A 17495-nucleotide genomic window follows, 5' to 3' on the forward strand; every position below is an offset into this window, starting at 1 on the left:
CAACGTGGAGTATCTGTTTTAAACCAGCACAACCTGATTTTTTTACACACCAGAAGTATATAACCAAGCAATCTGCAGCTTGTAAAATAACAAAAAAAGTAACAGTACATAAGTAAAACCTGAATTTCAGACAGCAAAGTTAAGTTACAAAGACAATAGTGGTTGATATTTAGTGGACAAGTTGTATGTTCCGCCACCATCCAGTCAACCCACCAACTTTAAAATTCAAGGCACTGTTAAATGCTCCTGTTATGATTAACATGCTTACACAATGTGAAATTTTATGAGATTACTGAAAAATATAAGGTCAGCTACAGTTAGAACTTTTATTTTGGTTGGGATCAAACTTGGTGCATTAGACTGAGGCATAAGGATCTTAAGTAAAAAAATTGTGTTAGGTATATATATTTTGCTAAAAAGTGAAAGATGTATAGGACTTTTTTAAGCTCATTTGCCAGCGGAGCATTCTGTATGTAGATGTGTAAACTGCCCTGCAGTTGTGGTTACATTTATGAATAGGTTGAGGCTGGACATTAGAAGAAACACTTCTTTCATTCTTTTTTATTGTATGCAAAAAGAAAAACAAAATTTTCCCACAATTTAGAGGACCTCCAGGAAAACACCAGCTTCACACCTGCATTTGTAAAGTTTATCTCCGCGATACGTTTTTCCTTAGGACATCTGTATGAACATTTTATAGAAGCAAAGAGTGAATAAATAGAGGGTACCCAAGGAGAATGTATGTGCCTTCCTGTTTATGTGTCCCAGTGTCACGATGTGGTTTTGGATCGGACAAAAGTGCAGACAAGAGCTTGGCAGGATCATCTTTGTAATTCAAAGATTTATTTACAAAGTCAAAAAACGTAGCAAAATCACTGCAGGTTACCCAAGGCAAGGCGTGGCAAAAAACAAAACATAATCTTGGACGAGAACGAGGTGTGATGAACACAAGGAACCAGCAACAAACAATGACACAAAACCAATTAATATACTGAGGGATAACAAAGGGCAGGAAATCAGAGAAAACAGGGAACAGGTGTGACAAAGAGGCAGGGAAGCAGAAGGAACAGGTGAAACAAATACAAAGGCTGAGGATGGGCAAAGTAACTAATAAACAATAAAGAGAAACACAGACCAAGCAACCCTATAGACAAAGATAAATAATCAAATGGGAAATAAGAAAACTAGAATAATCATGACTAAAGTAAACAAAGAAACTAGAGGGAACATATGAACAACAATAACAAGCTAAGAACAAACAAAGAACCCATAAAGAAAACCTGAATACAAAAGTAAACAAACCTAACCACACTGACTGAATTAACTGGAAAGGAAACAGAAAACAAACTAGTAAACAAGAAGAGTGCAAAGGAACAAATAATAAAACACAATTAAACACAAAGATACTAAAGAGAAATAAAACTAGGGAATCCAGGGAAGACCAAGAACTATAATAATTACAATAATAATAATAATAATAAACCGTACCAAGTAATAAGAAAACAACCATAAATGAACTTAAGAAGTAAACACTAGGAGGCGGAAGAGGGAGAAAAGAAAACATGATACAAAAACCAAAATAGAAACATCTAAGCAAAAGGTAAACAAACACAAAGCCACAAACAAAGTCCAAAAATGTCACTCTGTGACATAACCCCCCTCCCATTCAAGGTCGGATTCCAGACGACCTCTGGGAACTAACAAAAGATTAAAGCAAAACAACCCACCCAGGGTGGGCGGAGGGAGGCCTTGGGAGGAGGGCAAGAGTCCAAAACAAAACCAGAGTCCATAATCTCCAGGAACGAGAACAAACATCCAGGAGGCCGATGATCCGGAGGTCTGCAGCGACGTAGCCAGCGGCAAAGAGAGTGATGATCCGGGGGTCAGCAGCGACGAAGTAGCCAGCGAAGTGGCTGATGGTCCGGAGGCCTGCAGCGACGTAGCCAGCGGCGGAGATGCAGGCGATCAGGAGGCCGGCGACGAGGCCACAGGAACCCATGAAGCGAGGTCCTAGGTGGTCTGTTGTGTGGCGAGAACTGCGGCGGAGGCTTGGACCCAGGCAGGGCCCACAGAGGCTTGGACCCAGGCTGGAGCCCTGGGGAACTGGAGTCAGGCTCTGGTGTGTCATGGCGTGTGTCAGGCTCTGGTGTGTCATGGCGTGTGTAATGCGCCACAAAGTCTGTCATAAAGTCTGGTGCATAGTCAGTCCGTATTTCGAGTAGCACCCCCCAGAGGAAACTGAGCAGGTGCTCTGGACCAGGTCATGGAGGCAGCCCACCCACAGGCTCTTCCGGAGCATGACGAGGAAATGGAGGCAGCCCACCCACGGGCTCCACCAGAACAAGGCGAAGAAGTGGAGGCAGCCCGACCACGGGCTCCACCGGAACAAGGCGAGGAAGTGGAGGCAGCCCGACCACGGGCTCCTCCGGAACTAGGCAAGGAAGTGGAGGCAGCCCGACCACGGGCTCCACCGGAACAAGGCGAGGGAGTGGAGGCAGCCCGACCACAGGCTCTTATGGAACTAGGCGAGGTTCAGATGATCCTGAAGCGGCCGGTTGTAGTTCTGAAGAACTTGAAGAGGCCGGCTGTGGCTCTGAAGACCCTGAAGAGGCCAGCTGTGGCTCTTGTAGCTTGGCTACAGGCGGAGGCTCTTGTAGCTTGGCTGCAGGCTCTGAGTCCAGAGGCTTGGCTGCATGCTGTGAGTCCAGAGGCTTGGTTGCGTGCTGAGGCTCTGTAGACACGGCGACGGCCGGTTGTGGTGCGTCAGCCGAATTCCCCGCAGACGCAGCCAAAGAGACTGGCTGGGTGGTCCCATTTATGATCCTCTGCCGCTCAGTCTCCAGGATCTCCACCGTCAGTGGACTAGGGGAGTAGTGTCCCCACTCAATTTTCCACTCCATTAACTGGCTCAGGACCTCCAAAGTGTGTTCAGGCGAGCCACTAGAAACTAGCAGGTGGATGGCTAGGTCCGTAAGGACTTTGCCTCTTCTGAGCACCTGTCTCATGAAGTCCAAAGAATATGGCAAATAGCAGACAGGCACAAAACTCAGATCAGCTTCTTTGGCGGGTCTGTGAAGCTCCGTGGGAGCTGCTGCGAACGTGGATGGCTCCGCTGCTGACGTGGATGGTTCCACAGGAGCTGCGGCTGACGTAGATGGCTCTGCAGGATCCGCTGTGGGCAGGTTGGGCTCGGCCGGAGTTGCTGCAGCTGGAGTGGAGCGCTTGCGGCGAGGGCGACGTCGTCTGGAGGAGGAACAAGCTGGGGAGGTATGGTTCCGATTCGGCACAATATCCATGGCAGCCGGTCAGAAACACTGAAACACTCCTCAATCTCCTCCAGCAACAAAGGCGAGGGTAAAATCTCAACCCCCTCTCCATACAAAGCTCGAAGCGTCTCCTCTTGCTGCTTAATCCTTATTTTACGTTCTCTAGCTCTGTCTGCTTGGTCCTCGGGGCTGGTTCCTACTCTCACAATGTGGTTTTGGATCGGACAAAAGTGCAGACAAGAGCTCGGCAGGATCATCTTTGTAATTCAAAGATTTATTTACAAGGTCAAAAAACGTAGCAAAACCACTGCAGGTTACCCAAGGCAAGGCGTGGCAAAAAACAAAGCATAATCGTGGACGAGAACGAGGTGCGACGAACACAAGGAACCAGCAACAAACAATGACACAAAACCAACTAATATACTGAGGGATAACAAAGGGCAGGAAATCAGAGAAAACAGGGAACAGGTGTGACAAGGAGGCAGGGAAGCAGAAGGAACAGGTGAAACAAATACAAAGGCTGAGGATGGGCAAAGTAACTAATAAACAATAAAGAGAAACACAGACCAAGCAAACCTATAGACAAAGATAAATAATCAAATGGGGAATAAGAAAACTAGAATAATCATGACTAAAGTAAATAGAGAAACTAGAAGGAACATAGGAACAACAATAATAACAACCTGAGAACAAACAAAGAACCCATAAAGAAAACCTGAATACAAAAGTAAACAAACCTAATCACACTGACTGAAATTACTGGAAAGGAAACAGAAAATAAACTAGTAAACAAGAAGAGTGCAAAGGAACAAATAATAAAACACAATAAAACACAAAGATACTAAAGAGAAACAAAACTAGAGAATCCAGGGAAGACCAAGAACGATAATAATTACAATAATAATAACAAGAAAACCATACAAAGTAATAAGAAAACAACCATAAAAGAACTTAAGAAGTAAACACTAGAAGGCGGAAGAGGGAGAAAAGAAAACATGATACAAAAACCAAAATAGAAACATCTAAGCAAAAGGTAAACAAACACAAAGCCACAAACAGAGTCCAAAAATGGCACTCCGTGACACCCAGTTTATTTTCCTTCTCCTTGCTGAGAAGGGATTGAGGCAGATCTCCAGTAAAACCAGGCTCTTAGTCCATAAAAAGTTTCCAAAAATCCTACAATAAAAAAAGAGAAAAACAAATTTACTTTAATAAAAAGCTGCTCCAAATGGCGGCACAGAAAGTACGATGGCGTATTGTGCTCTAGTTGTTAATCATCAGTAATCCCTTTATTTGTCTCCATGGCTTATTGTTCCCATGCAACAGCGTAAAACTAAAGTTACTAAAGCTTTAGAGTTTTCTGTTGGTTTAGTTGGGTTAGACAGCAGAGAGGAAGGATTATTGCATTAATTCTGCAAGAACAATAAAGAAATAGTGTATAATATATTGGTATTAACTCTAAAAACTTGTTAAGAAGCAGACGTTGACAGGGAAAATCCCAGTGGGTCATTTATTTATAACTTTCCATCAGACAAGTAATACAGCTTTTGCTCAAATCTATTTCACTTCTATTCTCTGAAGTATTTCGGCACATCCCAAAAAAATGTGATATAACTACACTTTTATGGGAATATTTCAAATGAAATGAAACTGAAACAAAAAATGCAAAGTGTTGCAACTTAAACCACACAATAATACCATGGAGCAAATGTATTTCCTTGCATTAAATACTGATAATACTGTTTAATGGCTCTCTGAGGCATCCCCTCCATCTTTTGATTTTCACCAACTGTTCTGACTGCCTGTAGCACACTGATCCATGATGCTGTAAAGGTCTGCCCTCTAGTGCTGGTTATACAATGTTGTACATGCAGCAGTTGAAAAGATTTAGATATCCATCACCTTTATCAACTGTAAAAACTATTTAAACTTCAAATATTTTTGTGTTTTTATGTTATTTGTTAGGCCCTGCCATGGACTGGCGACCTATCCAGGATATACCCCATAGACTGCTGGAGATAGGCACCAGCTTCCCCGCGACTCACTATGGAAGAAGCGGTAATAACTGACTGAATGACTGTTATTTGTTAGTCTTATAAATAGCATTCCAGCTCTTTGTTTTCAGATGCAAACAGTCTTTCTCTTATTGCTCAGAAGTTTTGAGGGTCCATGGAAACTGCCACAAAGAGCTGAAGACCTTTTTTTTTTACTTGAAGCAGCTCTTACATATATTAAGCGATGTGAGTCTGATGCATTGAAGGACCCTCCATTCTTATTTGTATTTCAAGCATTTTGTGAGCAAGTCAAGGACACTACTTGAGGATCTCAACTATTTGTGGCTCCATCATCACAAAATCAACCACGTTGTTTCCAGTCATTTAGAGTTTAAAACACTCTTCTTGTTTTACAGCTAGAAAGTTAACAATTTTCTGAAGAGCTTTGGTTTTAGTAAAAAAAAACAACATAATCAGACAAAATACCACTTCTTAAAACCACTTCTTAAAATCCCTTATCAGAAATCATCAGGCACTAAAGTGGACGTTTGATGGTAAAATAGCTTTACGGAGGATTGGTAGAAGTCAGTTAACCTAGTGTGACTTCTTGCAAAATGGGTTTCCTGACCCTCATTAGCTCTTTTGCTTTAAGATACAATGCAGAACATTCTCAAAAAGAGAACTTCCTCCATTTGAATTTTAACACCATGTTAAAATACAGAAGCTGCAATCACAACTTCACATAATTGGTTGTTATTAATACAAAATCTTCTTACACCAAGCAACCTTAGACGGCTTTACTTCCCCAACTGCTTTAACTCTTGCTGGCTGTATCTAGGAGGCTTAGGCTTAGGCTAGGAGTACAGCTGCAGAAAGGTTCACCAACACAGAAAGTAAGATGTTACAAACTCTATTCATGGGAGAAACGTATTGAATAGGAACTCATCCCTGTTGTCAGGTGTATCAGCTTGTTCTGACTTTCTTGTTCTGAAGCACCATCTCATATATTTAAATCACATGATTAATGACCAAGAATGCACAATAACCGATCACTCCAGCAACATTATGCTTGTTTTTTAAAGCTAAATAAATTAACTTTGATGGTTTTCTCATCAGTGATGCTACTTTTGTTCGAAAAGCAGTCAGCAACAAGAGAAACATGCAATAATAGGTTAAACAAATGTCCAATAATTGCAAAATAATGCAATCAGTAATACTAAAGCAAATAAAAAGAGTTTAAGTTTTAAGATTAGTTAAACTAGAGGCTTTCTTATTGTAGGTTCTCTGTTTTGAAGCTGAATTTACCATTTTTGCTTTTGTTCTTATTTTCCTATGACATTTTTCTGCCAAAAATATATTATTACAAAACACCAGGTAATTAACACCCATTTGAATCTCATCACTGATTTTCATCAAGCCACTATCCAGCAAACTGTTAAGAGACTTGCCTCTGCCCAAGGCAATGGTGTGTCACGTGATCAGATAAGCGTAATCTGATTGGCTAAAAGACGCTTGACTCGATCGAGTGCTGATTGCTTTGGCTTGAGTCACCAGAAGGTCAACACATATGCAGGCGAATTTTTGCAGGCAAATTTTTTCAGGCGTATTTTTGCAGGTGAATTTCTGCAGGTGAATTTCTGCAGGTGAATTTTTTCAGGCAAATTCTTGCAGGTGAATTTTTGCTGGCAAATTTTAAGTACAAAAAAAACTTCACGTACATAATTGCACAGGATAAAAATTCAGTGTTAGAAATTCAATGTCTAAAAAATGTCTGATTCTAATGAGACTATTTTATATCCATATTTGTAAAATCCATCCATTTTGGCCTATTATTTTTTAAACTATTGTTACAATCTATAAATGAAAGTCCAGGAGTAGCAGGGTGTAACACAACATTAATTAAGTAAACTCACCAACTAACAAAATTAAAACTGCTGAACAAAACTCTGTGCAGCGTAAAAAAAGATTTCCTCAAATAAGGTTTCACACAGGACTTAAATATTTGGGAAACAATCATTGTTAGGGTTTTCGGGGCCAAAATAGCAAACAAAAAAAACCCCTTCTGACTAATAAATAAAATCAAGTAAGTAAGGAGTGCCAGACTGGCCTCAAAGCAGGAGAAAACTTGGTGCAAAGAAAATGGCAGAGAACCCCTACCAAACTTCTCATCTTAACACAAGATCTCCAACTTCCAACAATCCACCAAAACAAAAGGATTAGACACAGAATTATTGTCAGACAATCAATACACAGAACTGAGTTTCCCAGTCAACCAAAATCGGATGCCCAAAGAGAAGGGTGCGGCACCGAGTCACAGAAGCATTTATGCAGTTCACTGATGAGGAGGAATTAACTTCCGCTATGCATGAGGTATAACAGCAGGCCTGCAAACAGTCAAGAGAAAAGCAGACAAGAAACTCAGTGGACGCAAACACCTGTGAAAATCTACAAATCTTTATATATTTAGAGTCCTTGGATGCAAAAATTAAAGGTTAGCATAAAGTGGAGTCATTAATGGCTTTGAAATATTTTATTTAGAGATTAAACAGATTAACATGTTTGTGTTTTGAAATTTCAAAGAATGAGAAGAATACACATCAACGAAGTCGCACTCCTAGCATGACAAAAAAGATTAATGAACATATTTTTGATAACCCAACAGATGGCAAAAAAAGGTTGAATGGATTTTTACAAAGCTGTGTTTATGTATTCATGGTTACATCCTAAAGTGTTACCATCAATAAAATACATCAAACCAAGTTATTCATGAAGGGGAAGCCGCCCAAACCAACCTGGTTCCATGTTCAGTCATGAATTACCAGCAATTAACCATATGTCTTGGACAGCTAGGCTCAACTTCACAAACAAGAGCCAAACTTGCTGGAGGAAGGTAGAGTAATGATCTAGGGTTGCATTGCTGCTTCAGCAGTTGGTGTTGTGCCATATTTGATTCGACAGACATTGTCTGTCTCTGTGTAGTTGATTTCTCCATTGTTTCTGAGTTTGAACGGTTAATGGAAACAAAATTGTTTTGTAGGAAATAGAATGGGGAGGTGGAAACCTGAATTGTTCCACCAGATTAGACAATCATGACCACATTTGGTCCCACCCTGTGTATTATTACTGTTTTATTATTAATTCTGTAGGAGACCTCAGATTGATCAAACTTATAGTGCATGCCTCAAACAGTTTTTTAAAGGGTTTTTTAAACAATAAAAGCACTGACTAAGTACTGGTGTGTATCCATTTCTTTTGCAAACTATCACCTATGAAAAACACTAACAGCCTTACAATCAAAGAATAAGCATGCCTGCTACAGAACGTTTCCCTTCACACCTGATTTCGCTGTTTTGTCTTCTGCTTTAACCCTTCTGCATTAAGCCTTCACTGGCATTTTGTACTGAACGTTGGGTTGTACTTTATCAGGAGAATCCCTGTGATGATGTTTCTGTGGACTGTGCAGCAAACTATTCCTGATTACATTCCCAAAGATGCTGTTTTAGTAAAACTCAACAGCAATCAGCATAAGAAGATTACCAAAGAAGATTTTTGTGACATGTCAAGGCTGAGAATTCTGGATCTAGGAGACAATCAAATTTCTGATGGGGACAATAGTTTTTTTAATGATTTAGCTATACTGAAAACACTAAAAATAATATCTTATCTTTATACATAACATAAAATCTTTCAGCATTTCAACACCAATATTTCCTAGGCTAAAGAAGTCAGATATTGCTGTGTTTAGATATATTACATACCTGAATTGCGATATACCTAACAAAACCTTACTGAGGAACATAACACATTTATACAGATGTTGTCTTTAAAAACGTTTTAAAAGGTCCTGGAGAATCTTGACTCATTGAATAATCTGAGACTAAATTACTTAGACAAGATCATTAAGAGAGGGTTGTTATCTACTGTTTGCAAAATACCTAAACTGAGGAACCTGGATTTATTTTACAACCATCTGAATAATTTTACTTTGAAACTTACATCTTGCTCGTAGTTCACTGATCTTAACCTGGAAAAGACATCCATGAATGAACTGTCAAAGGGCTCAATTCCATCAATGAAGAATCTGTTTATACATACTTAAATACATCCTAAATATTGAATTATATCTTATCTCAAAGCTGAGCTGTGAGGATTTTGTAATACAACCTATCTTACAGAGCTTTACCTATACAGGAACCACATTACCAAACTGGAAAGACATGTATTTGAAAATCTTACAAATCTAAAGTTTTTAAATCTGAGCAAAAATCTTCTTCTAACATTTGGAAACACCTTCAAGGTTACCTACCAGATGCTTGATGTCTTGGAGATAACTGACAAATCCATATTAATTCTAGAAATGGGTGATTTTCAAGGTTTAGGATCTTTAAAACATGTGAATGTAGCATCAAATTCTATTGCAAGAGTCAAATGTATAACATTTCAAGGACTAAACAATCTTTAAGTTCTGTTGGGACCCACAGCCATGGAAACAACATTAAAACTCCAGTACAAACTTTTCTGGAACTTTCAAAATAAATTGCATTTAACTGCCTTCCAGGAACTGAGGAAATGGGGGTAGCAGCGGACTTCCCATGATGCCACTGGCAGTATAAAAGCCTTTCCAATGGTCCGATCTCTTTCCACTGCTCCTCTGCGGGACCAGGACCAGGATAGGGGAGGCCCAGCGCGCTAATGTCTCTTTGCTGGCAAACAGACATAAACTCTTCAACTGGATCCAAGGGTGTCATAAGATCATGCGATCATATGCACAAGATAAGAAGAAATAAATCACTGACTGCGTATCTGGTGATTTTCATTCATGAACGGGGTAATCAATGTACAAGCATTGCTTGACTGTTCTCTCTGACATCTGCAGAAGCGAACTGTTTCCAGAGAGTTCCCAGCACGACGCCGAGTGCAGCAGTTTCCCAAGTAAGGACAACGGAGACCGCATTACGGCAGTTAATGTGCAGTATGGTCAGTGGACAGAACGGGCCGCCAAGCCACTGCTCCGGAGGTTAGCTGGCAGCTAACCGCGTCGTTCACGGAGCTCTCTTCAAACTTCGTCGTCGCCCGGACAACTCCTCAGCATGGTTCATACGAGGTTAGGTTTTGGGCAGAGAGATAGAAGTAATAGAGGAAGGTTAATGATCTAAACGTTTTTCATTTTATGAAGTTTGGTTTTGTTTGTGTTGAACTCTGCTATCTTGGTGCTAGCAGGCTATGTGCACCACACGTGTTCAGGTTGTGTTTTTTGTATGTTTTTAAAGTTAAGACAAACTTTATTTAAAGGGTGATTTTAAACACAGAAGATCGGCCATAACACGCCGTCCGCGCTCATGTGTTTTAACCCTTTTATTAACGGTATTTTTAAAGGTGTGTGTTTGATTCTGGTGCTAAGCTATCAGCCTCCTTTGTTAGCTTCAACTGCTAACAGCTTAGGACACGTGCTTGCTGCCAAATATTTACCCAAAAAGGTTTAGTTTTCAATCCAGTAAATAATGTGTCCCTAACATCATTTTACCAAATTTGATAACTAAACACCATTAAGCCCCACTTCTCCAGAAAGATTTGGCTCTTTTCCAAAATATTCCCTTAATAATATTTCTGTAAATATTATTTTAATAAATAAAGGCAGCTAATGAGACACCGTTGAGAATTACTCATCCAGAAGGTTGGTTTTATTCAGCAGATCATTCTTTAAAACATTATTTTATTAAAATAATATTTTATCTGATCTTGCATTGTGAATGGTTGTCTAAACGTTTGCTGATTATTGCCTAAGTTAGTTCCAAGACTAACTTAACTTCATTTCCAGATTCTTCAAGATAATCCTTGGTTCTCAAACATAAACATTGTATGGTAAGGTTGCATCACTCTTTTGGTCATGATTTTCAATCATCTTTAATCAACTTGTTTATATTGTACATAGCCCATTAGTCTTCCGTATTCTTTAATTCTGCTTGGTAGTTTAGTTGGATTGTTTTAGCTCAGTAAAGAGTTTGTTGATTGAAATATGTTTGATTTTGAGTTGACTTATTTTTGTTAATAAATTCTTGTATTTTAAGAAATTGTCTGAATTCATTCCATGTTATGTGCAGAGTTTATGCTGTTCAATAATGTCAGAGCTCGTCTCACACCTTTCTATTTTGTCCTAATACCATCGCCTTACTGGGCTGGTATTCACAGGACAACCCTTAACAGACTGAAATATTATTTGATAAAATATAAAAATATTAATATTAAATCTTAAATTATATTAATCATAACAGTTCTTACTGTATCACTTTCACATACAGGTCCTTCTCAAAATATTAACATATTGTGATAAAGTTCATTATTTTCCATAATGTCATGATGAAAATTAAACATTCATATATTTTAGATTCATTGCACACTAACTGAAATATTTCAGGTCTTTTATTGTCTTGATACGGATGATTTTGGCATACAGCTCATGAAAACCCAAAATTCCTATCTCACAAAATTAGCATATTTCATCCGACCAATAAAAGAAAAGTGTTTTTAATACAAAAAACGTCAACCTTCAAATAATCCTGTACAGTTATGCACTCAATACTTGGTCGGGAATCCTTTTGCAGAAATGACTGCTTCAATGCGGCGTGGCATGGAGGCAATCAGCCTGTGGCACTGCTGAGGTCTTATGGAGGCCCAGGATGCTTCGATAGCGGCCTTTAGCTCATCCAGAGTGTTGGGTCTTGAGTCTCTCAACGTTCTCTTCACAATATCCCACAGATTCTCTATGGGGTTCAGGTCAGGAGAGTTGGCAGGCCAATTGAGCACAGTGATACCATGGTCAGTAAACCATTTACCAGTGGTTTTGGCACTGTGAGCAGGTGCCAGGTCATGCTGAAAAATGAAATCTTCATCTCCATAAAGCTTTTCAGCAGATGGAAGCATGAAGTGCTCCAAAATCTCCTGATAGCTAGCTGCATTGACCCTGCCCTTGATAAAACACAGTGGACCAACACCAGCAGCTGACACGGCACCCCAGACCATCACTGACTGTGGGTACTTGACACTGGACTTCTGGCATTTTGGCATTTCCTTCTCCCCAGTCTTCCTCCAGACTCTGGCACCTTGATTTCCGAATGACATGCAGAATTTGCTTTCATCCGAAAAAAGTACTTTGGACCACTGAGCAACAGTCCAGTGCTGCTTCTCTGTAGCCCAGGTCAGGCGCTTCTGCCGCTGTTTCTGGTTCAAAAGTGGCTTGACCTGGGGAATGCGGCACCTGTAGCCCATTTCCTGCACACGCCTGTGCACGGTGGCTCTGGATGGTTCTACTCCAGACTCAGTCCACTGCTTCCGCAGGTCCCCCAAGGTCTGGAATCGGCCCTTCTCCACAATCTTCCTCAGGGTCCGGTCACCTCTTCTCGTTGTGCAGCGTTTTCTGCCACACTTTTTCCTTCCCACAGACTTCCCACTGAGGTGCCTTGATACAGCACTCTGGGAACAGCCTATTCGTTCAGAAATTTCTTTCTGTGTCTTACCCTCTTGCTTGAGGGTGTCAATAGTGGCCTTCTGGACAGCAGTCAGGTCGGCAGTCTTACCCATGATTGGGGTTTTGAGTGATGAACCAGGCTGGGAGTTTTAAAGGCCTCAGGAAACTTTTGCAGGTGTTTAGAGTTAACTCGTTGATTCAGATGATTAGGTTCATAGCTCGTTTAGAGACCCTTTTAATGATATGCTAATTTTGTGAGATAGGAATTTTGGGTTTTCATGAGCTGTATGCCAAAATCATCCGTAATAAGACAATAAAAGACCTGAAATATTTCAGTTGGTGTGCAATGAATCTAAAATATATAAATGTTAAATTTTCATCATGACATTATGGAAAATAATGAACTTTATCACAATATGCTAATATTTTGAGAAGGACCTGTATGTTTGAACCAAATTTCAAGGGATTTAAGCACTTAGAAAATATAACAAGCCCTGTCTTTTAGTGTTTAACCCTTTCTCTCTCCTAGACATGGCGATTGACTGAGCTTAACTGTAACTAATTATATCTGCTCTCTTTCAGACTCTAACCTTGAAAACTGGCTCAGAGTTTATCTGTTCTTTCTTTCTAGGTGAAACGACTAAAGGAGCTACATCCACTAACATTTACTTTTCCTTCCCATAGAAAGGACTCCTGGATCAGTGCTTCTGTGTTCTTTTTGTGTCTCTGTTCTGTTCTCACAAACCCCCAGTCGGTCGTGGCAGATGGCCGCTCATACTGAGCCTGGTTCTGCTGGAGGTTTCTTCCTGTTAAAAGGGAGTTTTTCCTCTCCATTGTCGCTACATCCATGCTTAGTATGAGGGATTGCTGCAAAGTCGACGCCAGTGACTGTCCACTGTCTCTACATGCTCATCCAGGAGGAGGGAATGCTGCATGACACTGACTAGATGCAATCTTCTGGGTTTCCTTAGATAGAAAAACGTTTTATCCAATTTGAATAAAAAGCTAACTCCGACTGCACTGTTCAATTGTTAGGATTAATTGGAATGCATGTACCTGACTGTTGTGAAGTGCCTTGAGACAACATGTGTTGTGAATTGGCACTACAAAAATAAACTGAATTGAATTGAACAATCTACCTAAAAATTGATTCCTCTTTAAAAACATATCATTTAAGCAATTATAGGGTTTCTAATCACCTAATCACAGTCATCTGCAGAGTCCATCACTATAGCATTCCTCTTAATATGCCTGTTCCATTGCTCCAGTCTGTGAAACATCTGGAGCCTTTTACAGCTGTAAATGTCTATATAAATTCTCCATTTGCTGACACATTTCAGTTTAACCAGCAACTCATGATTGTGATGTTCATAGAGACTGATATGTCCAATTTGGATTCAAACCTCTTTTAGCCAGTCCCAAAGCTGCAGGCTCTCTCCAACTGTACGATCGAGGCTGTGGATTTTCTGGTGCAGGCCAATATTTCCGCACTCAAATATCTAAAACATTCTGAGAATGAAATCCCTGTGATTAACGAGACAGTCTTCCACTCTCTCCCCTTTCTAACATATTTGGATGTAACCAAGAACCGATTCACATGTGATTGCTCAAAAGCAGGTTTTGTTCATTAGGCAAACACATGTTGCAAACACCCATCAGATAATATATCTTCCTTTCCTCTTGACAAACGAGGAGGCTTGTTAGACAGCAGAAAAAGGACATCGGTTTGATGCTTTTGTGTCCTACAGCGTCATTGATGAGGACTGGGTTTACAGAGAGATGCTTCCAGTACTAGAGGCAGAGCAGGACTGGAGACTGTGCACCACAGAGATTCCCAACCAGGTAAATTTGTGCTTTGTTGTCTTTAGGCAAGCAAAATTCTTAATTGTGTGAAAAAATGGTCTTCAATGAACTCTTTACTGGGAAATGTCTGGCATTCCATTCATTTCCATGAATATGGAAAATGTTTCAGTGAGTACAAGGTTTTAGTGAAAGAAGCTGTTTTGGGATCAAATTTTACCATCTTAGAGTTAGTAGTGTAACATACAGATAATAAACCACATGTATCAGGTTCACAGGTAAACCCATGATAGAGAACATAACTGATGCCATTTATGGCAGCAGGAAGGCCATCTGTGTGATCAGCTGCAGCTACCTGCTGAGTGAATGGTGTTCCAGAGAGATCCAGATGGCTAGGTAGGGGTGGAATCTCTTATTATATTGTCTTCTTTTAAACAGATAGGAAAAAATGGAAAACCTTTTATTGAACCTCATTTAACATCAGACATGCTTTCTAGAAATACCATTGCTTTATATGCCAAAATTGTCACTATCCTTTTTCAGCTGACTGGTGCACACAAGTTCTGCTCCAGTGAGATAAGGCAGAAATGTAAAGCTTAGAGGACAGTTTGTGTTATGGTAATACTGGCTCACTCCGACTAGATTTGATGCTTGTTCAGAACAACTGGCAACACTGTCATCTTCACAATAAATGGAACCGTGGAGATGTTTAAATTAATTCAAAAGATTCTTAATTTAAAAAAAAAAAACATTTTATTTAACCAAAGAACAAACAACATCAGTGAATATTTGCAATAAACCTACTTCAAAAGCATTGGGACATAGGAATGACAAACAGCTAGATGAGTTAAACATGTTTGCTAATTTCATCATTACTTTAAATTTAATTAAAGACAAACAAAAATAAATGTGCTCCACTTTCTGATTTTGTTCCTGTATCAAAACTAATTCTTAGCTAGATATTCTAGATCCATGCTCTAGTATTTATATAAAAACATTTCGCAAATCATGTATATAAAAATCAAACGTTATTTAGTAAATTAGAGGTAACATAATTGCTATGTGTTAGAATACTCTTCATTAATGAAAAAACTAGGATAACTTAGTCAGTCAGTCAATAGACTCAAAAAGTTTGACTTTGTATGAAGCTGAATAAAAAGGGTTTTGGAAATGGATAGATAAAGCTGTACTACCAACACATTTTCTCAAATTTTTTATTTTGTAGCTTACGTCTGTTTGACAAGTAGAAGGATGTGCTGATCCTGCTGTTTTTGGAGGAGATCTCTAGTCATCATCTCTTCCTATTTTACTGCATCAGGAAACTGGTGAAGAAACGCACCTACCTGAGTTGGCCTCAGGCTTCACAACACCCAGGAGTCTTCTGGCAGAACGTCCAGAGAGCTGTGCAGACAGGGCACGCTCTCACTGAGAACACAAACTTTCTGCCCGGACCAACAGGACACTGACACAAGTTACAGAGCTTTAAAAGACATGACTAAAAGTTGAATCATAAAAAGCAGCTAAATTAAATTCTGAGGTCAATGGTATTGTCAGATGCTACCAGTTACAGGATCTACTCCCATTTTCTAGATGCACTCACTTGTTTCAAATTAAAATATTGCCACCCTCTTCCTTGGCCTGCGCAAAGAAATTACATCACCTTAAACATTTTATTTTTTTTTTTGCCAGTGAGTGTAATTGTACTGTAATAGGGGGATTAAATGAAATCGATCACCACCTGATCTTTTAATTACTTTTACTTCTGTAAAAATGTAAAAATTGCAGGTGCATCTTCATTCTTTTATGGCAAAGAAAGTGTCCAACAAAGAGCATCTGTGGTCTTTTTATCTAAAAGCAGCCTTTTTCTAGTACCTTGAAAGTGTAGAGTGTCTGTGGAAAGTTTCTCACAGAACTGAACACCTTTTTTTGTTTTCAAGCAGCACTTGTACATCTCAAGTGATGTAGTCCTGATGCATTCAAGGGTCCTTTTTGCAGTTTTGCATATGTGGTATTTTAAGCCGTTTACAAATGAGCGAGTGAAGTGTACTTCACAGAGATCTCAACAGTTTCTGGCTCCCTTTTCTCAAAACTCAACCTTTTTCTTTTGTTGGAGGTCTGCCAACCTAGTGTGACATCTTGAAACATAACCTATCTAGTCTTAATGAGCAGGTTGACTTTAGGACAAAAGCTCAAGGAATAACAGAGAAATATTTAGACCTCTAATAGGCCTGTGTTTTGATCAGCTCTACAAGAGAGACCCGATGTAAATTTACTTGAGGCATTTTTACTAAATGCCAGGAAATCTCAGGAGTTTTTACGAGGACTGTTGTCCACCTCTGCAAACTAGTGGTTTTACAGAAAATTCTCAAAAACAAAACTGTCTCTAAGTGAATTTTGAACATCTTGGTTACAAAATAAAGAAGTTTTATCACCAGCCTCACACAACGTTTTGTTAATATGGGTGTTTTAAACTTTGCCAGGTCATCTTGTTTACACATCCAAACTTAGAACTTAGCTCATGAAAGTTTAAAAAACATAGATAAAGTATGATGGGACATGTAGAGAGAGACAAGTGAAATAACTAAACTCCCATTTTGACCATGACAACATTCAAAAATGACTGATGAGAAGCTTTACATCTATGCTTGACAACTAAGGGTTGTGCTTATATTCAAAATAAAAGCAACAAACAACAAAAGGTTAGGACACTAGCCATAAGAATATTGGAGTGCACTGTACCCAAATACTGTTGCCTTTATTCCTTTAAATGATTACATTTTTATATTGGCATTGTGAAATTTGTTTTCACAACAAACATAAAAACTGTTTTATCGAACTTTTAGCGATGATGCTTACTGGAAAACTGTAGAACCTAGCAGTGAATGAGATGATAATGTCAGTATACTTCAAACAGAAAACGTTTGAGAGATTCATTTTACCAAATGTAGGGTTTATGCTGCTAGCACAGAA

At 39.4% G+C, this 17495-nt stretch overlaps 1 pseudogene; it reads left to right on the top strand.

Moving 5' to 3' along the window:
• The first annotated feature begins 2263 nt into the window (after window positions 1-2263).
• Window positions 2264-16380, top strand: LOC124878728 (annotated as a pseudogene).
• The last annotated feature ends 1115 nt before the right edge of the window (window positions 16381-17495 follow it).

Source organism: Girardinichthys multiradiatus, chromosome 13, assembly GCF_021462225.1.
Source record: "Girardinichthys multiradiatus isolate DD_20200921_A chromosome 13, DD_fGirMul_XY1, whole genome shotgun sequence".
Taxonomy (NCBI): domain Eukaryota; kingdom Metazoa; phylum Chordata; class Actinopteri; order Cyprinodontiformes; family Goodeidae; genus Girardinichthys; species Girardinichthys multiradiatus.